The sequence below is a fragment of the Ornithorhynchus anatinus genome, chromosome X1, assembly GCF_004115215.2.
Source record: "Ornithorhynchus anatinus isolate Pmale09 chromosome X1, mOrnAna1.pri.v4, whole genome shotgun sequence".
Lineage (NCBI taxonomy): Eukaryota > Metazoa > Chordata > Mammalia > Monotremata > Ornithorhynchidae > Ornithorhynchus > Ornithorhynchus anatinus.
Window position 1 is genome coordinate 10,712,435 of NC_041749.1, and position 25,311 is coordinate 10,737,745.

Sequence of the window (25,311 nt, forward strand, 5' to 3'; positions counted from 1 at the left end):
AAGAGCATGGGCTTTGGAGTCAGGGCTCATGAGTTCGAATCCCAGCTCTGCCACTTGTCGGCTGTGTGACTGTGGGCAAGTCACTTCACTTCTCGGTGCCTCAGTTACCTCATCTGTAAAATGGGAATTAAGACTGTGAGCCCCACGTGGGACAACCTGATTCCCCTATGTCTACTCCAGCGCTTAGAACAGTGCTCGGCACATAGTAAGCGCTTAACAAATACCAACATTATTATTATGTTTTCAGCTCTTTCAGAAGATTCTCACTTCTTTCCCAAATTCTGCTTCTACTGGCTCAAAAACTTGAATCTCTCCAATCAAGCTAAACTCAATTCTCTGCCCAGACTTAGCTTTTCAAAAATAACTCTGAAATTCCAGTCTTCTTGAAGCTGATTTTTTTTTTTTAAATCAACAATATAGATTGGTTTTCCTGACAGCATAGGCAGTACAAAACAGTCCTTACCAAAATTCAGCATCTTTAGAGAACAGATCTTCCCTTAATGTTAGCTGCATGAACCTACACAGAGCACATCAGAAGATCAAGAGACCTTTAAAGCAACAGAATACTATCAGGATTATAGCTACCACAGGGAAAGCCAGGATATTATTCCTGGGGTTGCTGAGGTTTAAAAGACCTGTTCAAAGTTCTGAATAGTCTTGGCCTAAAGCCAAGTGTACTGATTTCCGCTAATGTGCATATTTTAGTAGCTGATATGCTCTCTCCCTACTTCCTTCAAATTACTGGGATGGCGGGATCACTGACTCTATGCAACACCCTCAATCCCAGATCATCTTGCTAATCAATCATTTTCCTTAGAGCTAATGAACTTGTTTGCGGGCACTGAACTCTGAAGACTATTATGAGTTTTCTTTCCCAGACTGCAATATGGGTTTTCATGTCTGAAGAATATTGAAGTGACCTAAGCAATTAATCAACCTTAAACTAGCAAACCCATCATTAACGTTAATTCAGTTGCAGAGAGTTCTTTCTCCTGGACAGCATAATTATGTTCTCTAGAAAAAAAAAAATCTAGGTCTTTTTCCATGCCTAAAATTAAGAGAACGATTGTTCTGACAAGGGTTAAGAATTCAAATGAGATTTAATAAGAATCACCCAAAAGTTACAGGTTTTAAAGTTTTCAGGGAAATTTTGCAAAATCAAGGAATAGTTTACCAGTGCATCAATGTGTCTATAGACAGATATATATATATATATATATATATATAACCCAGACAGGATAATAATGGTCATCACCAACAAAAATGTTATATGTGGGTAACATCTGGCTTTCCATTCTGATGGATAGATACTCATGTTTTTACATATTCAGTAGAAAATACCAGCACCTCATCTTGCAGGAAAATGTTAAAAAAAAAAAAAAAGCAGGATCTATGTTCATCAATAATGAATTAACAGTGTCAGATGGATTTGTCCAGGTGTCAATAATTAATTATTCATACACTCAAGAATATTTAAAGGAAAATTATGAAGTAAAATGCATTATTTTGTCTGCATTATACTGCACTGATGGTTCGTGACTGTCTTGAAGATTTTTTTTTTCCATTTTTCAAGACCTGTTCAAATAATCCTTCTGGAAAGAAAGAAAGAAAGGAAGGAAGGAAGGAAGGAAGGAAGGAAGGAAGGAAGGAAGGAAGGAAGGAAGGAAGGAAGGAAGGAAGGAAGGAAGGAAGGAAGGAAGGAAGGAAGGAAGGAAGGAAGGAAGGAAGGAAGGAAGAAGGAAGAAGAAAGGAAAGGAAGAAGGAAGGAAGAAAGGAAGAAAGAAAGAAAGGAAAGAAAAGGAAAAGAAAGAAAGGAAGAAAGAAAGGAAAGAAAGAAAGGAAGGAAAGAAAGAAAGGAAGAAAGAAAGGAAGAAAGAAAGAAAAGAAAGAAAGAAAGAAAGAAAGAAAGAAAGGAAGGAAGGAAGGAAGAAGGAAAGCAGGAAAGAAAGAAAGAAAGAAAGAAAGAAGAAAGAAAAGAAGAAAGAAAGAAAGAAAGAAAGAAAGAAAGAAAGAAAGAAAAAGAAAGAAAAGAAAGAAATCAAAGGCGTCCCCCCCCCCCCCCAGCATGTTATTAGTTATCTGCCTCTCATATGGTGTGAAAGAGAAGAACTTGGGTTGTGTTTTAGAAAAGAAATCTTGACTACACAAACAATTGCATTTTCAGTTCTCTGGTTTTTATATGAGGTTCTTTTGTTTGTTTATTTTTGCACTTTTCAACAAATGGGATTCAAACCACCAGTTCCAAGACCAAAATGAATAATCTGAAATTGAGGTTTTTTTAAAAGTACAAAAAAAATAAAATGCAATTTGACTTATGTATGATTTTCTCCTGAAAAACAATATTTTGACTTGACAGAACTGGAGATGAATGATTGCTATTTATCAGAAGGGGGGGGGTAGAGCAGAAGAGGCCCTTGCTCATCGCACTCCTCACAATCCTAAAACCCAGGCTCTTCAAAACCTTTCCACTTATGACCTGCAAAACCATTTCTACAAGCTTCAACTTGCTTTTCATCAAAACCAATTGCCCTGCTATTGATCCCCAAAGAAATGCTGTTCTTGACCTTGGGGTTGATTCACTACTATGCCCTCTACCATCATCTTCATCTTTCTTTACTCAGTTTGTGTAGTTATTTATCTAATTCCTCTTCCCCATCTCTGAATTCCATTATGTTACCTCCAGATAGCTTTGCATTTAAAATCTACAGTCTAGAAGATAAAATACTAACAACGTAATCTTTACCTTTCAACACATCCATCCCCTCATTTGCACAATGCACGTAAACCCCATGGTATCATGTAGAGTGTAGTGTGCCCTAGTAGAAAAAACGGGTCTGGGAGTGAGAGGATCTCGGTTCTATTCCCGTCTCTGCAAGCACTCAATAAATATGATTGAATGAATGAACATGTTCTTAATAAAACACAGATATGAGCTAGAGAAAACACAGCAGAGTCTTGCTTAGGGACTAGGGAGGAATGGGGGATGAGAGAACTGTATTTTGTTAGTGTTCAAAACATGTGGGTTTGAGAACCACAACTTAATTAATGCCATTCTTCCTCTACCTTTTGGGTTCCTCTCGTTGCACTTTTCAATATTCAGCTATTGTTTCTTTCCAATCAAACAATCGATCGCATTTATTGAGCACTTGTGGTGTGCAGAGCACTGTCCTATGCACTTGGGAGAGTGCAACACACCAATATGACAGACACATTTCCTCCCCACAATGAGCATAGAATCTAGAGTTTTCCTTTGATAAAGATCAAGGATAGTCACTCAGGAGACATGTCGTTTTATTGTTTTTTGGGCCTTATTTCTCTAGATATCTCTCCTACCAATTAACCCTTGTCACTTTCTCCACCCTTCGCTTTTAATCATATCCTAGTTAGACACTGCCTCCATCCACACCCTTCCTGTTTTACCTTTCTGTATGGAATGTATGTCGTTCATTTTCCTTTTTCTCTGTTTCCAATATTCTAGTCCATTTTCCTTCAGACCAGGATTGATTCTTTTTAAAGACTCCTTACCCACTTCTTCTCTCACAAGATAGTAATGTGTGCCAAACTTATCCCCCATGAAATCCTCTCTCCTTTGGTCCTATTCCTTTCTTTTTCCTTCCTCATCCGTACGAATCATTCTTTGCCTTTTGCCTTCATATCTGCTCACAGATCAACCTGCTTGAAAAAAAAAAAAAGAATGCCCTTCGTTCACATACCTGGCACTATCCACAGCTCTGCTGAAATGGATTTTCAGGTTCTTTGAATGTGTTATGTTCTCCCAGGGGCAGCAAGATCCAATACAATTCAATTTCAAATCCCTTCTCTCAAATCCTTCCATGGAATACTCATCATTGCAATTTTCCTACCTATGCTTGATTTTTACAGACTCCTTATTTTATATTCTTAATTCTTCCAGAGCCTATCTTGTAACATCTCATTTTCTCTTTCTCTCCCACTTCCTGTGCTTTTATGCTAGGCTCTCCAGAAGCCATCTGGCACACAGTGCCTCTTCTCCTTTCTAATCATCCCTGAATATTTCCTTCTTTTACCAGTTCTTAAAAGACGATCCACCCATACGTGTTTCTGTTAGCACCCGAAACCAGCAAATGCTTTGAAACATTGACCACTTTTGCAATTGCCTTTTAATCTAAAAACTATTTGCTTGTGCAAGCCAGATTGGAAATTTCTAATGTAGGGATTATATTTTTTCATTGGATCTTTACAATAGAGGGAAAACTTCTGTTCATATATATAAGGAACAACTTATCTATAAATAGTAGTTAAATGTCTAGTACCATTTCCTTATGCAAACTAGGTACCCATCAAAAGGCTATAGGATTAAGCCCAAAAAAGGTTAAAATAATTAAATTCATGACTGAAAATATCCTTTTCTGATAAGCAAAAGTCTTCAAACGAGACCCATTTAGCCATCAGTCATGCTTAAACCTGTTTTGCCTTTTAGGATAGTTTTTAAAAGCCTCAAAGGCTCTTATATAAATCATGTAAAACTGTCATTCTGACTACATAAATGTCCCATGCATCAAAAGCCGCATTAAAATTACCCAAGCAGCTAAGAAAACGCATCCAACAGCAAAGGCTTTATTTCCTTATATGGACTCCTGCAGCAAAAAAACCCAAACAAGATGGGTGTCAATAAATCCTCGCTAACATGAGGAAGTTTTTATAAGATAGCAAAGCTAATGTATCTTGCACGCATTTATAATTTTCCCAAAAAAAGACTGACAAAAAAAAATGAAGGGCATGGATATATGAAAAGATATTATTGCATTTGCTCCAATATCATGTCACAATCCATTTCTCAAAAATTTAATATCTTCATTTCTTCCCTTTCAGTTATACTAAATAGAGTTCCCAATTTAAAATGTAAATGATTTTTAAAAAGTGATTTGATCTAATTGTATTTTCTGGCTTAGGCATAACACAAAGTATGTGTACATGTACTTTCCTAAACAAAATCTCTTAACGAGCTCTAAATAAGTGGACTTTGTCCAAAGTCTGTCTTGTTTTGAAGACCTAACTGCTCATATGAATTAATGTCGAAGAATGTCATCGCTTGTCACATAGGTTTATTCAGCTTAGATTTTATGATTAGAGGCAGGTTAGCAATTTCATCACTGTACCACGTAGGAAGCAACTTCCAGGAAACTAGAGCAAAGCTGCATTTGGAAGCAGCACGGCCCAGTGGAAAGAGCGCAGGCCTGGAAGTCCGAAGATGCGGGTTCTAATTCTGGCTCCACCACTTGCCTGCTGTGTGTCCTTCTGTAATTCACTTAATGTCTCTGGGCCTCAGTTTCCTCACCTGTAGACTGAGGATTCGATGTCTATCCTCCCTCCTACTTGGACTGCAAGCACAATGAGGGACAGGGACTGTGTCCAACCTGCTCATTTTGTATCTATCTCAGCACTGTACACACTGCTTGGTGTGTAGTGTTTAATAAAATACCACAGTTATTTGTCTCATTACCTCAGCCACAGGTACTGATCTTGTTTCACATCAGGTCAATGGGTGCACTTTGAGATTAGGTATTAAGAATTTAGTGAAACAGTCACTAGCCACATACTTGCTTCACCTGGGGAGTCTCAGGCACTATAAGGAACTACAAACAGAGCCCATACTGACAGTTAAAAGTTACACCGACGTAAGCCTGAGGGAAACTGTGGTCTCCATTGATAGACGTGTTTTTTCTAATGGAAGACAATGACGTTCACCAAATAGTTTGAGTTCGGTCTGTTCAAAGGTGAAAGGATAGAAGACTACATGACTGCCTGAGGCCACATCCAGGCCTCTAATTATTCAATTAGTGGTAACATCATCACCACCATAATTATTATAGTTATTACATTACTGAAAAGCTACAGTGTGCCAACCGTTGGCCAGAACACGGATTCCCCAAAGGTCCCTGCTCATTTCAGAGTAAGAGATGATCTTGTTGCCATGTTGAGCGGAAATTATACCACCAGCAGCTAATAGCTGGACTAAGATGACATCTGTAAATATGAGGGGCACCATCTGGAAATTTATAGTAGGGGGAATGCAAATTTGCTCTTTTTCTCATGGAACAAAATCTACACATGATAACAATACAAATTTATCCATCAGTTGGAATGTGAAAGTGTTGCCTAGTGGATAGAGCGCACGCCTGGGAGTCAGCGGGTCATGGGTTCTAATTCCAGCTCCTCCACTTGTATGCTGTGTGACTTTGGGCAAATCACTTCACTTATCCATTCCTCAGTCACCTCAGTTATAAAATAGGGATTGAGATGATGAGCTCCATGTGGAACAGGGACTGTGTCCAGCCTGATCTGCTCGTAACCACCCCAGTGCTTGGTACAGTGTCTGGCACACAGTAAGTGCTTAACAAATACCATTATCATTACTATTATCATTATTATTATTTATTATGTGGGACATGGATGTTGTCCAACGTGATTAGCTTGTATCTATCCCAGCATTTACTCCAATGCCTTAATGAGCATTAGTAAGCTTAATAAGTGCTTAACAAATACCATTAAAAAATAAGAAAGACATTGAAGTTGTACACTCAGTTCTGTCCTATCCCTTATCTATTCTATTTGTTTTGGCTAGGACACTGTTAGAGAAATGGGGTGAGCTCACATAACTACATGCGTCTGTTTGGATTCCACGTGCCTCAGAGTGGAAAAAACAATCTTTGTGCATGTATGAAGGCATAATATACCATAATCGCCTTGTCCTTAATTTGAGGTCTTGCAGAATTTAAATTATATATTACAAATTATTTTTTTATATTTATATCCATCACCTCCTCTAGACTGTAAGCCCGTTGTGGTCAGGAAACAACTCTGACGTCTTGTACTCTCCCAAGCACTTAGTACAGTGCTCTGCACCTAGTAATCTCAATAAATACCATGGATGATTATGCTGATGATGATGATGAGAATCACTTCACTCTATCTGACTGTAGTATTTTTATAATGGTATTTGTTAGGCATTTACTATGTGCCAGGCATGTTCTAAGCGCTGGGGTAGAACAAGGTAATAGGGGTGGACATAGTCTATGTCACACATGGGGCTCACGGGCTTGACCCCTATTTTACAGATAAGGTAATTGAGGCACAGAGCAGTGAATTGACTTTCTCAAGGTCACATGGCAGATAAGTGATGGGGTCAGATTAGAACACAGGTCCTTCTGACTTCCAGACCCATGCTCTATCCATTAGGCAACCATTAGGTTCATAGTATTCCTCTTTCTCAGCAGCTTAGTTGCTAGATTATTTCATCTTTATTATGATTTTTTTCAGGTAACACACAAGCAAATGTAGACATTTTTCTTCACTTTCAGATACCCATTTACAGTTAAAATATACTTTGGATGCTCTGTCACCCCAAAACAGTTCGTTCTGTGGTGATCCGAACTGCACTTTCCTTTATATGACTGGACTCATTTGCTCTTGAGATGCCTGACCTGACAGAGCAAATGTGTTTTGCATATAGACTTTCAGAGCACAGACTTCAAGACCAGTCTCTCTCTCATTTAGTCTTCCCCTTGCCTTGTTTTAATTACTGTATCAGCCTTCTTGCTGACCTCCCTGTCTCCTGTCTCTCCCCACTCCAGTCTATACTTCACTCTGCTGCCCAGATCACTTTTCTACAAAAACATACAGGCCAAATTTCCCCACCCTTCAAGAGCCTCAGTTGTTGCCCACCCACCTCTGCAGACCTATATTTAAAGACCAGAAGAACTTGAGGGCTTTAGGACCCACTGGAGACTGACCAGGTTCGGGGAAATCTTCAAGTGATTCCAGGAACACTTTCATCTGTGATTTAGGTCTAAGAACTCTTAATAATGTCACAATCAGCAAAGGTTCAGTTCTGGAAATCAAAAAATAAATGAGTACGTGATGTCTGTGATTAAAATCCAGGATAATAGAAGTTATGAAACATGCTACAGAATTAGTCTTTCCACCCATCTCGGTTCTTTGCGTGATTATAATGGATTTATTCAAGAGTGTGGTGGTCACGTGACTTATAAATGTAAATTTACCCAGCTCCTAATGAAGAGTAATGATTCCCAGAAGCCCAGGGCAAAACATGAAGCATGGTCACCCAAGGCCAAATATCCAACTTCAAAAATTGATTGTGATTTTAAGTAGTTACCAGCCATTACTTGGCTGAGGGAATGAACTCCTCAACGAGAGAGATAGAGATCATATTTATTATTGCAGTCTAATCATGAGCCCAACCACTCATGTGCAACAAGTTGAATAATTCATGTTTGGATGAGATATTAGCAATTTCATTTGTAAGGTAAGAAACTTCACAAATAGCTATTAATATATTCAACTAACAATCGTGGTGATTTCAGATAGTCAGTGCTCAGGTAACATGGGGATGATAGCCTTAAGAAGACTTTGCATTAAGGGAAAATCATAATTTCACCCTTGTGGCTTGACTGTCACAGGAAAGAGACTTTTGAGGCAGGAAACATTATGATAATGTTCCATCCACAATGCAAAGGAAAAATAGGCATTATAGGAGACTTGACCATATGGTCAATTAGAGAACACTGAGACCAATTAGCTCACCCTTCACAGCATTCTCTATCTTACAGGCAAAAGAACACTTAGAGGAACAGGGTGATCTCAGCATGGCTTAGTGGAAAGAGTCTTGGGAGTCAGAGGATGTAGGTTCTAATCCCAGCTCTGCACTTAACAGCGGTGTGACTCTGGGCAAGTCAGTTAACTTCTCTCTGCCTCATTTACCTCATCTGTAAAATGGGGATTAAGAGTGTGAGCCCCTCTTGGAACAATCTGTTTACCTTCTATCTACCTCAGGTCTTAGAACAGGGCTTGGCACATAGTAAGCACTTAACAAATACCATCATTATTATTATCTCTTCCAAGAGGCCTTCCTCGTTTATTTCCCCTATATGTTCTCTCCTCTGCATCACCTATGGACATAGATAAGCAATCTGGCACTTATTCCAGCCCCAAGCACTTCTGTACATAACTTAACACTCTGTGATTTCCCTGATAATAATAATATTCACGGTATTTGTTAAGCACCAAGCACTGTTTTAAGCACTGGGATAAATACAAGGTAATCAATCTGAACACAGTCCCTGTCCCACATGGGGCTCATAGTCTCAAACCCCATTTTACAGATGAGGTATCTGAGGCACAGAGAAGTTAATAACTTGGCCAAGGTCACACAGCAGACAAGTGGCAGAGCAGGGATTTGAACCCATGCCTTCTGACTCCCAAGCCCATGCTTTTGCCACTAGGCCATGCCTATAATTGTTTTTAGTGTTTGTCTCCCCCTCTAGCCTGCAACCCTTTGTGGCCAGGGATTGAGTCTACACACTCTGTTGTACTTTCCTTAATGTTTAGTGCAGTGCTCTGTATACTGTCATCAGTAAATGACATTATTCATTTACATCAGTAAATGACTGATGACAGAGTAAGTGCTCTGTCATCAGTAAATGCAATTAGTTGATCTATTGTGATGGTGTCCATTCTCTTGGATGAGGATGAATCTTTAACATTCCTAACTTTTCCATCTGATATTGCCTCATGGACCTTTCAACCATAAATCTATTTAATTCTTTTCAAATTTTATTTTTCCTCTATTATCCCTAGCTTTAACTTGTAATAACTTATAATGGGCTGCTTCATTAGGAATCTGCACAAGCCCTTCTTGAACTCATTGATATTTTCTAATGCACAGCTTTCCTGGGTAACAGATTTTCAATTCCTACTATTTGCTGGATATGAAAAAGTTCCTTCTTTTGTTCCTTTTGAACTTACTACCTTGAAGGTAGAATGAATTTATAACTCCACAAAGGAAATCAGCTGAAATTAGAATTCAAATTCTGGACAGGGCTAAACAAAGACCACTGAAGAATTGATGTTTGACAGGCTTAGAACAAAAAGTGGAGACCAAAGAAAAAAAAAAAGTTTCATTCATTCAATCATATTCCTTGAGCATTTACTGTGCTATGCGCTTGGAAGAGTACAGTATAACAATAAAAAGATATATTCCCAGTCCACAATGAGCTTACAGCCTAGAGGGAGAGAGAGACATCAATACAAATTAATAAATGACAGATCGGTGCACAAGTATTGTTGGGTTGGGAGGGGAGAAGAGCAAAGGGAGCAAGTCAGGGTGACACAGAAGGGAGTGAGAGATGTGGAAAGAGGGTGGGGGGCTTAATATGAGAAGGCCTTTTGGAGGAGATGTGCCTTCATTAAGACTTTGAAAGGGGAGGGGAGAGTAATTGCCTATCAGATTTGAGGAGGGAGAGAGGACGTTGGCCAGGGCTTGCCTGTGAGATAGGGGAGATAGAGACACAGAGAATAGGTTAGCCCTAGAGGAACAAAGTGTGTGGGCTGGGTTGTAGAAAGAGAGAAGCAAGGTGAGGTATGAAAATTTATACTGTTTCTAGGCCTCCAACATAATTCAACTGGGATAGAAGGTCATCACATTAAATTGTAAGATGGCTGAAGTCTACCTATGCTCCAGTATCTATAACAGCTATCTCTTTGTTCAAAGTAGGTTGTTGCCTTCTTTATAACAATGTAAGTCATAGTCCCTGGATATCTCTGATATTTCACCTCACACTGTGTCATCTCCTAACAACTGACAATTGCAACAATACAACTTCCGTTTTCACATTTACACCTCCAAGAGGAGAAGGATACCCTTTCCCAAAAATTCCGTTTGTTTTTGTATGTCTGCCACACTAAATGAAATAGGTGCTAGTCCACAGGCGTTGGCAGTTTCAAATTTTGTGTAGCTATGGATGTTTGGTTTCATAATATACAATTTGCACAGTTGTAAAAGTCATTTGACACAATCAGTTTTTCAAAGAGAAAGAGAAAGAGCAGCATGGTCTAATGTCAAGAGTGTGGGCTTGGGAATCAAAGGACATGGGTCCTAATCCAGTCAATGCCATTTGTCTCTTCTGTGACCTTGGGCAAATCATTTAACTTCTCTGTGCCCCAGTTACCTTATCTATAAAATGGAGATTAAGACTGTGAGCCCCTTGTGAGAGGGAGACTGTGTCCAACCTGATTACCTTGTATCTACCCCAGTGATCAGAACAGTGCTTGACACAAAATAGGCACTTAACAAATACCATAATTATTATTATTATTAAAGAGGGAAGACTCATCCAGAAAAGGCTGAATCCAGCACTTGTTTTCATAAGCTGAACTTCATCAGAAAGGTTAGTTTTGCTAACCTCTACCTGTCTAGCTCTTGTGTGCATGTGTGTGTGTGCATAAACAATGCTGGACAACTTACTTTTCTTTCTACTTCCTTTAATTCTCAATCTTGACATCATATTGGTACTCACTAGTCTCCTTGATTTGTTTTTTGTTGTTTGTTGAGCACTTACTGTGTGCCAGACACTGTAATAATAGTATCGTTGGTATTTGTTAAGCACTTACTATGTGCAGAGCACTGTTCTAAGCACTGGGGTAGATACCAGGTAATCAGGTTGTCCCACGTGAGGCTCACAGTCTTCATCCCCATTTTACAGAGGCACAGAGGAGTGACTTGCCCACAGTCACACAGCTGACAAGTGGCAGAGCTGGGATTCGAACCCATGACCTCTAAACTCCCATGCCCGGGCTCTTTCTACCGAGCCATGCTGATAGATACAAGTTCATCAGGCTGGACACAGTCCCTGTCCCACATGGGGCTCATGTTACAGGTGGTATTGAGTGAATGAGTGAATGAGGTCTACTTGGTGGTGCTGAGGGGAGCTGATACAAGACCTGGGAAGGAAGGCCATTTACACTGCTATGAAGAAGGTATCCGAGAGTGAGCGGGGAGAAGAGTTTGCACATGATACCTTTTCCATTCATCACTGAAGGTGATGATGGGCCAAGAATGCACAGCAGCGGCTTTTATACCAAGCCTGGCGTGAGCTTGGCAAGCTGGGACAGGCAGAAAGTTCCTCATTCACACTGGGAGGGCCAAGCATACAGAGGATGCACAATTCACTCAGCTGCCTTGGAAAAGAGGGGGCAAAGAGGCACAGCTGGGACTTTTCTACCCAGTCCACCATGCCAAAACACGCCGAGGGCTGACTGCAAATTCCTTAGCAGCAGTGGTTGGGGGTTGAGGGCAGGCAATGGAGTGAGATGGCGGTTACTAGATGTTTCTCCTCAGTGAGGAAGGGTAGGAAAGTGGGTTCCAGCCCGAGAGATAGGGAGGGAAGGATGTTTGCTCAGCCATGGTGAACGGAGGCCAAGAGCCCACAGAGAGGTGAGGCTGCAAATGCTGTATGTTTCATTCGACCCTGAAGATGTAGATAATCAAGACTTGCAAAGCATCCTTGGTATTCTCTGCTAAAGTGAATAAAAATGACAATCAATATCAACTGAAGAGGAGATGGCCTTACACTCACTAGCCACTGCCTAACTAGGAATGGAATGGGTATTCATTCCATAGTATTTATTGAGCGCTTACTATGTGCAGAGCACTGTACTAAGCGCTTGGGATGAACAAGTCGGCAACAGAGACAGGTATGCCTCTGCTTGACTCTCCCTCCTGTAGCGGAGACTCGTCACTCTCCAGGCATGACCCTGAGGAGAACCAGACTCCTAGAAAACATTTAATAAATGAAGTTTGAAGAGAGATTAGAATTAGAAGACGATGGAAGGTTGAAAACAATACTAGGAAGGAATCTCTTGTCTGGCCCCACAGATGTATTGAACTCTTCCTAGTGATTAGTCCAGTACTCTGCACAGACTAAGAACTCAATAAATACTATTGATCGATTGGCTGGATAAGCCTTGGTTCCAAGAATTCAAGATTGAAAACCTGTTGTAAAAGAACAGATGATAGCATTAGTGATATACTCGAACTCACTCTTCCTTGCTCATCAGGTTACTTCTGGATTCTAGTTACAGAGAAAAGACTTGTAGATTACTGAATGAGATGATGAGCTAATTTTGAACTGTTTTTAAGTCTTGCTTTCATTATCTATTTTCCTCTACCTCTCTCCCACAGTTCTCCTTCAAAATTCCCTGAGATATTGTATGTATCACTCACATATTCTCTTCTAAAAAATTGTTTCATTTGCACCTATTCTTTCTCATATATATGGATTTATATAGATGCTGAAATAAAAATATCTTTAATGTATGTTTTTAGAAGTTACTACTTTTGTTTCCTTTAAAGTGCTGTTGAGTCCGGCTTTTGAATATCTCAGAGAAACCCATCAAATAGTTGTAAGCGCCAACTATTAAGCTAGCAAAATAAAAAAGTTATAAACTGCACAATATATCTTTGAATTTAAAGATTCAGCAAACTTATTTGTTCATTATTCCAGAAATTGGAGATTTTGGAACATAGTGAGATACATTTCAGACTTTTTAAAATTTAGTAGACCTAGGAAAAATCACTTTCTATCCATCAACACACTAAGGAAAATTGATACAAACATCAATTGAATTTGATCATTTTCATTTCTGAATAATATATTTTTGATTGAATATACAATGCTTTCTCTGACAATTTGGATGTTTTCTCATGTTTTCATAGCAAATTTGGTGTTTTAAAGGGAACACAAGAGAGGGGAAAGTCATTCTTTCTAATATTGTATTTATAAATTAGCCTTGGGTGCTTCTTGGTTTGGATCTACGTTTGATGGCTCAGCTGCATTACTTCAATCTGTTGTCATTTGTGAAAATGTCTTGCTTGCTCAGCAGACCCCCTTTATGTTGAGTTGATTGGACCAGACCATTTGTTTTAATGGTCTTTTTGATTTTGTATTTCCTACATACTTCTTGGAAATTCTCACATGACAAATCAGACTTTAAAACAAATCTTGGTGGCCAATGGTCCTTGAAATATTTTTGCAACCTCAAACTGATTGCTTGATGAATAAATTGCTAGTCTACCCACCATAAACATTTCCATTTCAGACATACCAACACATTTTCTGAAATAGCTCATTAAACAAAGGGTGATGATGTTTCTACTCATTTCTCCTCTCTCTAATCAACTTACATCAATGGGAATCCAAGTTAGTGATATCTACTAGTCAACTGCATCATTTTCAAGTAGATCTTTGAAACATTTATAACTAAATTTTCAAAAGTAATCACACTGGGGAAAAACTATCTCTCGGGAGTGGTTAAATCATTTAGTGGCAATTTAGGAGTGATTTGAGTATTGCAATGATAGAAAAATCAGAGATCTTAATAGGATTGCCTTTCATCCTCATAAATCCAGGAGAGTGGGCTTGAAGGAACTTTGTATTCCTTTTTGGCCAATGCTATCTTTAGCCATCCATAACAGGCCTGTGTTTTACTGTCAAATGAAATCAAATTACTACCCAAAAGGGAAGATTTATAGACTGCAAGACTCTAGACTGTAAATTGGATATGGGCAGGGAATTTGTCTGCTATATTGTTAATGTACTCTTCCAAACACGTAGTACAACGCTCTGCGAGGAGCATCATGGCTCAGTGGAAAGAGCACAGGCTTGGGAGTCAGAGGTCATGGGTTCGAATCCCAGCTCTGCCACTTGTCAGCTGTGACTGTGGACAAGTCACTTAACCTCATCCGTAAAATGGGGATTAACTGTGAGCCTCACGCAGGACAACCTGATTACCCTGTATCTACCCCAGCATTTAGAACAGTGCTCTGCACATAGTAACTGCTTAAGAAATAGCAAAATTATTATTATTAGCAAGTGCTCAATAAATATGAATGATTGATTGACTAGAATGAGTGGATTAGAGCACCTAATATAGTATACTGACAAAAGAAGCTGTCAATAAAAAAAATGAAATGGGGGGTAGGAGGGTAGGGAGAAGAAATCTGATTAAAATATCCTAAAAAGACCCAAAAAAGATTCCGAATTGACCATAAAAATCGATTTTCTTTCCTTATCTCTAACAGTCTTTTTGTAATCACTTTTATTAATGTTCATCTCTTCCATGTAGTATGTAAGCTGCTTGTGGGAAGGGAAGTAATAATAATAATGAGGGTATTTGTTAAGTGCTTACTGTGTGCCAAGCACTGTTCTAAGCACTGGAATAGATACAAGGTTATGAGGTTGTCCCACGTGGGGTTCACAGTCTTAATCCCCATTTTACAGATGAGGTAACTGAGGTCCAGAGAAGTGAAGTGACTTGCCCAAAGTCACACAGCATCAAGTGGTAGAGCCTGGATTAGAACCCATGACCTCTGACTCTCAAGCTCGGGCTTTTTCTACTAAGCCGTGCTGCTTGCTATAAGGTATCACCTCTATATTCTGTATTTCCCAAGTGTCCAGTAAAGTACACAGCACCAAGCGAATACTTCATAAATATTTCTATTATTATTCTTATTCTGGTACTTTAGCCTCCAGGAATGTAAAAATCTATTTTCTTTCCTTACCTCTAACAGTCTATTTGCAATTATTATTTTTTTAATGTTCATGTCTTCCATGTAGAGTGTAAGCTCCTTGTGGGAAGGGAAGGTAATAATAATTATGGTACATGTTAAGCTCTTACTATGTGCCAAGCACTGTTCTAAGCCCTGGGGTAGATTTGAGGTAATCAGGTTGTCCCACGTGGGGCTCACAGTCTTAATCCCCATTTTACAGATGAGGTAACTGAGGCACAGAGAAACTAAGTGACTTGTCCAAAGTCACACAGCTGACAAGTGGCCCGTTGTTGGGCAGGGATTGTCTCTACCAGTTGCTGAATTGTACTATCCAAGCCCTTAGTAGAGTGCTCTACACACACTAAGTGCTCAATAAATAGGATTGAATGAATGAAGTGGAGCCGGGATTAGAACCCACTACCTCTGACCCCATGCCTGTGCTCTTTCCACTAAGCCACGCTGCTTGTCTATAAGGTATCACTTCTATATTCTGTGTTTCCCAAGTGGCCAGTACAATACACTGCATCAAGTGTACACTTAATAAATACTACTATTATTATTCTTATTCTACAACTTCAGCCTCCAGGACATCATTCATCCTCTGTTACCTTGTCAACTGCCTAAGAGTTGCGAGGTTAAGATCAGGACCTAGTATTTCCAAACCTTTGAGCACCCTAGGCCCAATATAAAAGAGAACTCTGACAGCAATTGAGGCACTTCCAGAGCAACATTAACACTTTATAGCCATTTGGGGACTACTCAATCCACATTCAAAAATTGCAAGAAGCCATGGCTTCAATTGCTTTCTAGTGAGTGATAATTGTTAAACAAACACTGGCTCTGTCTACTTTATAATCCTACTAATTTAAATGCCCATCAAATTGTGACAAGTTGCAAATAATTCATTAAAACTTCAATTCCAATATGAATTCAGTTGCAAATGCATGTCCATTCTAATCTCCTTCCGTCCAAAATTTCTTGACAACTTTCATTGGCTCACTTTTTTGTGTGGAACCTCATACCACATCATTTTGTTATGTGTTCTACTGATTTGGATGGCATCTTCCTTCATTTTGGCCTTTGCCCTCCATTTTAGAAAATTATTTTAATCTTGAACCTCAGACTTCCTCAAAACAACGCTCAAAGGTACCATTGTTGCAGGCAACAGTTCAGTGTTTCAATTTCCTTGTACTTTCCTCATTGTGTATCCATTGTTATATTGCACTCTCCCAAATAGTACAATTCTCTGCACGCAGTCAGCACTCAATAAATAAGACTGATTGAGCGATTAACAAGATGATATGGACTGTGAACCCCATGTGGACTGGGACTGGGTTCACTTTGTATTTTCTCCAGCGTTTAGAACAATGCCTGGCACTTAGTAAGCCCTTAATAACTACAATTAAAAAAAAAAGAGCGAAGGGCGGATAAACTAAGTGAATCTTTGTTTTAGTTAAGAATAATTGATAAGAATAACGGTATTTGTTAAGGTCTTACTATGTGACAGGCACAGTACTAAGCTCTGGGATGGATACAAGCAAATCGGGTTGGACACAATCCCTGTCCCAAATGGGGTTCAAAGTCTCAACCCCCAAGGGGCTTGGGAGTCAGAAGTTATGGGTTCTAATCCCGCCTCCACCACTTGTCAGCTGTGTGACTTTGGGGGAGTCTCTTAACTTCTCTGTGCCTCAATTACCTCATCTGTAAACTGGGGATGAAGACTGTGATTCCCCATGTGGGAGAACCAGATTACCTTGTATCTACCCCAGCGCTAAGAACAGTGCTTGGCACATAGTAAGCGCTTAACAAATACCATCTTTTTTTTTTAACAGATGAGATAACTGAGGCACAGAGAATTAAAGTGATTTGCCAAAGGTCATGCAGCAGACAAGTGGCAGAGCAGGGATTAGAACCCACTACCTTCTGACCCCCAGGCCCATGCTCTATCCATTGCACCAAGAGATTAGGTGCATATCAATTATGTAGCCAGCATTATCTTCATAATATTTTTGAGACTATTGTCCTGCTGGTCACAGAAGCGCAGTGATCTTGAGGAAACAACTTTCGTAGTTTTGCCAAAACTTACTGTCTATTCAATTGCTTATTCTTTATGTTAGAATCTGTTCTACTCAATGCAACAGGAAATGGACATTCCCCTCTGTTCGCCCCCTGCTTCATTCCCTGTTCGTCCCGGGAATATATGTTTCCCTTGCCTTCCCACTCTCTCTAATCAATCCCGTGTAACTGCTGAATGATCCTGACAGCATTCTTTTTCCCAATCCCAAACTCCCTACTGCGGGTGTCCTCCCTGGGATCATTGAAAGCTTTCTGTAATCTTCACGAAGCTTAAATATGCTTCTGGGTACCCAGAAGAATTACGGGATAGGACAGAAATATGACTTAAAGAAAAAGATTTTCATAAGGGAACTCATTTGTATTGCTTAGATTCACTGGGTTAGGAGAAACTTTCAGCCCACTGCCTGCCTCGAGGCAGAACTGTCTCACCGACCGCGGCAGTAATTTTTCATGAATAAAAATCACTTTCCATTTCATGTGGATTATTTATGAGTCCATGTATAGCTAAAGAGGCCCAAAACCGGCAAGACATTGCCACTTGGACTGCGTTTCCATTAGAAAAGCAGCATGGCCAAGTGGATAGGGCACGGGCCTGGGAGTTAAAAGGACCAGGGTTCTAATTCCAGCTCCACTTCTTGTCTGTTGTGTGACCTTGGGCAAGTCACTTAACTTCTCGGTGCCTCAGTTACCTCATCTGTATAATGGAAATTAAAACTACGCGCCCCATATGGGACATGGACTATGCCCAACATGATTAGCTTGAATCTCCCCCTGTGCTTAGAACAGTGCAGGGCACATAGTAAGCATTTAACAAATACCATTTTTTTTAAAAAAAAGGAAGCCGAGGTTCAGGTTCTCAATTGGCCGTGTGACCCACTCTCTTTTCACCTTTCCCTCCATATGAAAGAAAGAAAGAGAGAAAGGAAGTTTCCTCAGTGTTGAATTTGATTTAGGAAGCAGCATGGCTCAGTGGAAAGAGCCTGGGCTTCGGAGTCAGGGGTCATGGGTTCGACTCCCGGATCTGCCACTTGTCAGCTGTGTGACTGTGGGCAAGTCACTTAACTTCTCTGTGCCTCAGTTACCTCATCTGTAAAATGGGGATTAACTGTGAGCCTCACTTGGGACAATCTGATGACCCTGTATCTACCCCAGTGCTTAGAACAGTGCTCTGCACATAGTAAGCACTTAACAAATACCAACATTATTATTTCACTGTGTCTCCAATCAGTCTCCTAACACTGAAGCTGGGCTTGTGAAGCTCTTATGATGTTTCAGTCACTATACTAAATGTTGGGGTAGATGCGTGATCAGGTTGAACAGTCCATGTCACACATGAAGCTCACTGTCTTAATCTCTATTTTACAGAAGAAATAACAGAGTCAAAGAAAAGGGAAGTGACTCGCCCACGGTCACACGGCAGACAAGGGGAGAAGACAGGATTAGAACCCAGTCCTCTGACTCCCAGGTCTGTGCTTTTTCCACTATGCCGTGAAACTCCTCAAAAGGTTTACCTCAGTACAAGTGCACTGGGTTGGATGTTTGAGGAGACTGTCTGACAGCCGGATACCTAGAACAACTTATTGGGGGAAAGCTGAAGTAGGGAAATGAAAAGCAAGGAGGATAGAGAAATATATTAGAAGGACAGAGAAACAAAGCTTCAGACAATGTTGCACACCACCTAAAACCGCCGACTCAATTGCGCTGCTACAAAAAACAGTGGCTCTTTTTGAGCCAAAACTTGGCAAAAAATGGAGAATGGGGAGGATGGAAAACAGGGAAGCAGAAGCAAAAACCGTGCCCGGTGCTTCAAGCATAAAATATGACAATACGACAAAGTGATAGGTTTTTCATGCCTGGACCTCATGGATCTCTTCAGTCATACATGTGCTCAAAAGTGAATTTCACTATCATTGGCATCTTCTTCGTATATAAAGCACAAGAGCAAGTCTGTATATTCGGAGGGAGAAGCAGTGTGGCTCAGTGGAAAGAGCACGGCTTTCCGGCTTCACCTGTCAGCTGTGTGACTTTGGTCAAGTCACTTAACTTTTCGGTACCTCCGTTATCTCAGATGTAAAATGGGGATTAAGATTGTGAGCCTCACGTGGGAGAACCTGATTAACCTGTATCTATCTACCCCGGGGACTAGAACCGTGCTCAGCACATAGTAAGCGCTTAGCTACTATGGGTCTGAGCTACTGAGTTTGAATCAGGAGAGACATAAAAGCCTTCCTTCTTAACTGTTATATTTTCTGTAGTTGAGTACCAATCAAACATCTACCAAGGCTCAGAGAAACCATAAAAATTAAGGAAGGTCAGCCATCAACGGAGGGGATTCAAAAACTCAGCTGGGCTTGAAAATCTAAAACACTGTTCAGGTTCCAGGCCACTCTCCCAAATCTTCTCAGAACCTATCTGCTGTGTGGGTGAGTTCTGAAAAGAGGATGGCATTATTATAATGTACTTATCTAAGCTAAGGAATTAAGTATTTTTCTGAAAATGAACACTTTAGGATGTGAAAGATTTCCTGCTCTAGAATTTTCTCTAAAAAGATTTAGTCTTTAAGGGTCATCTAGATTATCCAAACGGCTATCTTATTGGTACAGACTCTCATAATATCCTGGCTGGATTATTGTATCAGGCTTCTCTCTGATCTCCCTTCCTCCTGCCTCTCCCCACTCCAGTCTATTCTTCATTCCGCTGCCTGGATCATCTTCCTGCAGGAACGCTCTGGGAATGTTATTCCCCTCCTTAAAAACCTTCAATGGCTGCCTATCAACCTCCGCACGAAACCAAACCTTCTCACTCTAGGCTTCAAGGCTCTCCATCCTCTTGCCCCCTCCAACCTTTCCTCCCTTCTCTCTTTCTACTGCCCACCCCGCACGCTCCGCTCCTCTGCCGCTCACCTCTTCACCGTCCCCACTTCTCTCCTATCCCGCCATAGTCCCCTGGGCCACTTCCTCCCGCGGTCCTGGAATGTCCTCCCTCCTCACCTCCACCAAACTAGCTCTCTTCCCCCTCTTCAAAGCCCTACTGAGAGCTCACCTCCTCCAAGAGGCCTTCCCAGACTGAGCTTCCCCTTTTCCCTCTGCTCCCTCTGTCGCCTCTCTGCCCCCCTTCACCTCCCCTCTGCTAAGCCCTCTTTCCCCCCTTTCCCTCTGCTCTTCCCCCTCTCCCTTCCCCTCCCCTCAGCACTGTGCTCATTTGCCCATTTGTATATATCTTTATTACCCTATTTATTTTGTTAATGAGGTGTACATCCCCTTGATTCTATTTATTGCTATTGTTTTTGTCCGCCTGTCTTCCCCAACTAGACTATAAGCCCGCCAATGGGCAGGGATTGTCTCTATCTGTTTCCGAATTGTACGTTGCAAGTGCTTAATACAGTGCTCTGTAAATAGTAAGTGCTTAATAAATACTATTGAATGAATGAATGAATGAATGAATGAATGAATGATTATAGCTCACTGTGAACAGGGAATATGTCTGTTATATTGTTCTCTGGTACTGTCCCAATTCCTCTCAGGATCACACCTGAAGAGTTCCCATACTCTACCAGTCTCGACTATAGGAGGGAGAGTCAGGCAGAAGCATATCCATTCCATTCCTAGCTTGGGCAGTGGCTAGTGAGTGGAAGGCTGTCTGCAACAAGTCAAAACTCCCCTGTGCTGCGCAGCAGCAGTGGCATGGGAGAGAGTCGAGGGTGGAGATTTGTTTACTGCATGAAAAGAGGCAGTGGTAAACCACTTCCAGATTTTTACCAAGAAAATTCTATGGATCAACTACCAGAATGATTGCAGATGCAGGCAGGGCATTCTGGGAGAGATGTGCTCATAATAATGATCATATTTGTTAAGCGCTTACTATGTGCAGAGCACTCTTCTAAGCGCTGGGGTAGATACAAGGTTCTACCTTGTGAGGCTCCCCGTCCTAATCCCCATTTTACAGGTGAGGTAACTGAAGAACAAAAAAGTTAAGTGACTTTGCCCAAAGTTACAAAGCTGACAAACGGAAGAGCCGGGATTAGAACCCACGACCTCTGATTCCCAAGCTCGTGCTCTTTCCACTAAGCCACACTGCTTCTCTTCTTCTGGCTTGTGGGTCATCTTCACATATCCACTGTGTGATATAATGGATAGATAGATGAATTCTGCTGTGCCCGTGTAGGAATACCAATCAGTGACCACAAGCTACTGTGAGCTGAATTCATTTCATTTCACTTCCTGCTTAAATTAGTAGTGAATAGTTGATGTGGGGACCGTGATTCCTCTACTAAGATTGTCGATCAAAGTGGCTTCATCCTGTGCTAGGCCAGCCTTAGCCAGTTCAGTGTGATCACAATGAAAAACACCCTTAGGTACCTCAAAGATGCCGAGTTAATCTGCATGAGCAGCCAATCTGTTCAGAGGTCTGGAAGCATCCCCTGCACATCTGCAGACCTCAGCTGAATGGCAGCCAGCTCCATTTTTTATAGACCAGGGGAGAATGCCACGTGTTCAATAAAATAATTCATAAAATAATTCATAGTGCTTCCCTTTCCTATCGCTCCAAACAAGCGGGGAACAGGTTACCTAGGAAAATCAGACTATTTGGTGTGAAATAGACAGTGAACTTCCTCTACGGATACCGCTGCAGCCTTAGTGCATATTGGTAGGTTAAAGAAAACAAAAGAGATTTCTGGCACCTCCTCTAATTTAGAAAATGGCCTTAAATCTGCTTCTCTCATCCTATAATCTGGGTCCATCAAAGTTACGGATGCTTGGCACTGAGGAGATGAAGGAGAAAACCAGTCTGTGGGTGATGATAAAGAATAAAATATACTGCAGGAGGATGTACAGGTCTGAAAGAAGTCACAGGAGCCAATTGTATCCTGCCCATTTCTCTCCAAATCCTGAAGCCCAGTGTCGATACCAGGAGCTGGGTTGGGGGAGAGGGAGGGGTGGCGAGCTAGCGTAGCTGGGAGATAGGCTGGCTTTCAAACCCTGGGTTGCCCAGAGAATCAGCAGAAAGCCAAATTGGATGGCACAAATGGCCCCACCACAGAGTTTTCCTTCAGAATGGGTGAGGGAGCTTCAGATCAAAGCAGTTTCTAGGTTAGAAAGGAAAATTCATTATCCATATTTTCACACTTCAAAATTAATTCTAATTGCCATGAAGACACTGGAGATAAAGTACTAAATGCTCGTGCTTGGCTCTGGAATCACACAATTTTCCTTTGGAATGGTTTTGTTCTAGGAGAAGAACCATGGGGCTAGAGGCCTAGGAAGGTAAACTAGCAATTACCAAACTCTCAGGATCATGGAATATAGAACACTGTAAACACCCAGTGAACTCAATCAGTCACTCAATGGAATTTTTTAAGTGCTCACTGTGTGCATAGCACTGGGCTAAGTGCTTAGGTAAGAACAATACAAACGAATTGGTAGAGGTAATCCTATCCCATTAAGACCTTGCTTCATTTCAATTCATTCATTCAATTCAATAGCATTTATTGAGTGCTTACTATGTGCAGAACACTGTACTAAGCGCTTGGAATGTACAATTTGGGAACAGATAGAGACAATCCTTGACCAATGACGGGCTAACAGTCTACTATTATTAATGAACTGGCTCTTTGGAAATTTCATTATTCCAAAAATGATCACTTTCATATTTAATTGGTAAAGTAGTGACACTCTCTAAGAATTGTCAGAGAAGGTAGCATGGAAGCTTACACTCCGAGTTGATCTTGTTTAGCTTCTTGTGAGTGACCTAGAAGATAGAGCTTGGGCCTGGGAGTCAGAAGGACTTGGGTTCTAATGCCACTTATGTCATTTGTCTATAGTGTGACCTTGGGTGAATCACATCTTTGTTTCAGTTATTTCATCTGTAAATTGGGGATTAATAATAATGTTGGCATTTAAGTGCTTACTATGTGCCAAACACTGTTCTAATCACAGGAGTAGATACAAGGTCATCAGGTTGTCCCAAGTAGGGCTCACAGTCTTCATCCCCATTTTACAGGTGAGGGAACAGAGGCACAGAGAAGTTAAGTGACTTGCCCAAAGTCGCACAGCTGACAAGTGGCGGAGCAGGGATTACAACCCATGACATCTGACTCTCAAGCCTGCTCTCTTTCCACTAAGCTACACTGCTTCTCTAAGACTGTAAGCCCAAAGTGGGACAAGGACTGAGTCCAACCTGATTAGCTGCATCTACCCCAGTGCTCCGTACGGTGTCTGGAACATGGTAAGTGCTTAACAAATGCCATAAAAAAAGATCATTTGATATCTTTCCTAAATATTGAGTTAAAATAAATGGAGTTTAAATTGTGCTCCATTGAGCATCAGAATTATTTATCGATCCAAGTCCATTGTTATTTATAGCGTACCTGCCAGGGAGAGTGAGAGTCCTCAAAAATGCGGGCTTCTGAAACACAAAGTAGCCCTAGATACATGACTCCAGATGTATGACTAACATAATGATACTATTTTTTTCCAGTGGTAATCAATCTGTCCCTTTGGAATGTGAGCTCTCTGCGGGCAAGAATTGTCTCTCTTTATTGCTGTATTGTACTTTTCCAAGTTTTTAGTACAGTGCTCTGCACACAGTCAGCACTCAATAAATACAACTGAATGAATGAATGAATGAACAATGATGTCATGTGGCATCACACCCATAAACACTCAAGATTCCTCTTGGTCCACATTTTCTCCCAAGCAAGTGGATTTTCTTGCTGGGTTCTTGTGAACATGGGTGACGCTTCCAAGTCCCTAGACTTGGCAGCAGAGCCAAGACTGAGGGGGTTAGATTAAAAAAAAATATATCAGGCAAAAGCTGTAAAGCAGCATATACTTTCTGGTTGGGTGGCAGAGCAACAGAAAAATGGACTATTCATTATAAAATTAGATTCATGGCCACCCAAATTCTGATTAATAACATATGTCAAGCTATTGTTTCTGGGCAGTGACACCCAAGTGAACTGAGATAGAAAGACCTATTATAAGATTCATTGACTCCTCTCCAGCTTCCCTTCCTTTTAGTCTGAAAACTTTGTTTCGAGGTCCTCTAGACTGTAAAATTTCTGTAGGCAGGCAATGTGTCTACCAGGTCTGTTATACTGTACTCTTCCGTGTGTTTAACGCAGTGCTCTGCTCACAGAAAACCCTCAATAAATATGATCGATTGATTACCGCTGGAAAAAAATGGGGTTAAAAAAATGCCAATAGAAAAAGAATAGAAAAGTGTCTTGCAAAGTATTGTGTTGTGACCACTGCAGACAAAATTCTGCAATGGATGTTTGACCCAACTGAATATTGTCTAAGATATGTCCTTACAATTGAAAGCTCTTACCCACATGTCAGAAAGATTGCCCACTTACTAAGCAAAAATTTATGATTTTTACTCTGCCATATATCTGCCTCAATCAGAAAGAAATCTGATGCAAAATTTTTGCAAAGAAGGATATAAGTGATAACCTCCTCCCAACTTCCTGTTTCTCCCTACCTAACCTCCAGTCTATACTCCACTTTGCTGCCCGGATTAGTTTTCTACAGCAACGCTCTGGGCATGTCAGCCCCCTCCTCAAAACTCTCCAGTGGTTGCCTATCAACCCCTATATCAAACAAAATCTCATCACCATTGGCTTTAAAATGCTCCATCCCCTTGCCCCCTCCTACCTCACCTCCTTTCTCTCCTTCTCCATCCCAGCCCGCACACTCCTCCCCTCTGCCATCGCTAACCTCCTCGATGTGCCTCATTCTCTTCTGTCCTGCTGTGAACCCCCGGCCCACATCCTACCTCTGCCTGGAATGCTCTCCCTCCTCACATATGCAAAACTTGTATACTTACCCCTTTCAAAACCCTATTGTAAG

General features: G+C 40.8%; 1 non-coding gene across 1 annotated transcript; it reads left to right on the forward strand.

The window, feature by feature from the left end:
* The first annotated feature begins 20,974 nt into the window (after positions 1-20,974).
* Positions 20,975-21,111, forward strand: LOC114807002. Its single transcript, XR_003755055.1, has one exon. It is a non-coding gene; the product is annotated as a small nucleolar RNA SNORA7 (small nucleolar RNA).
* The last annotated feature ends 4,200 nt before the right edge of the window (positions 21,112-25,311 follow it).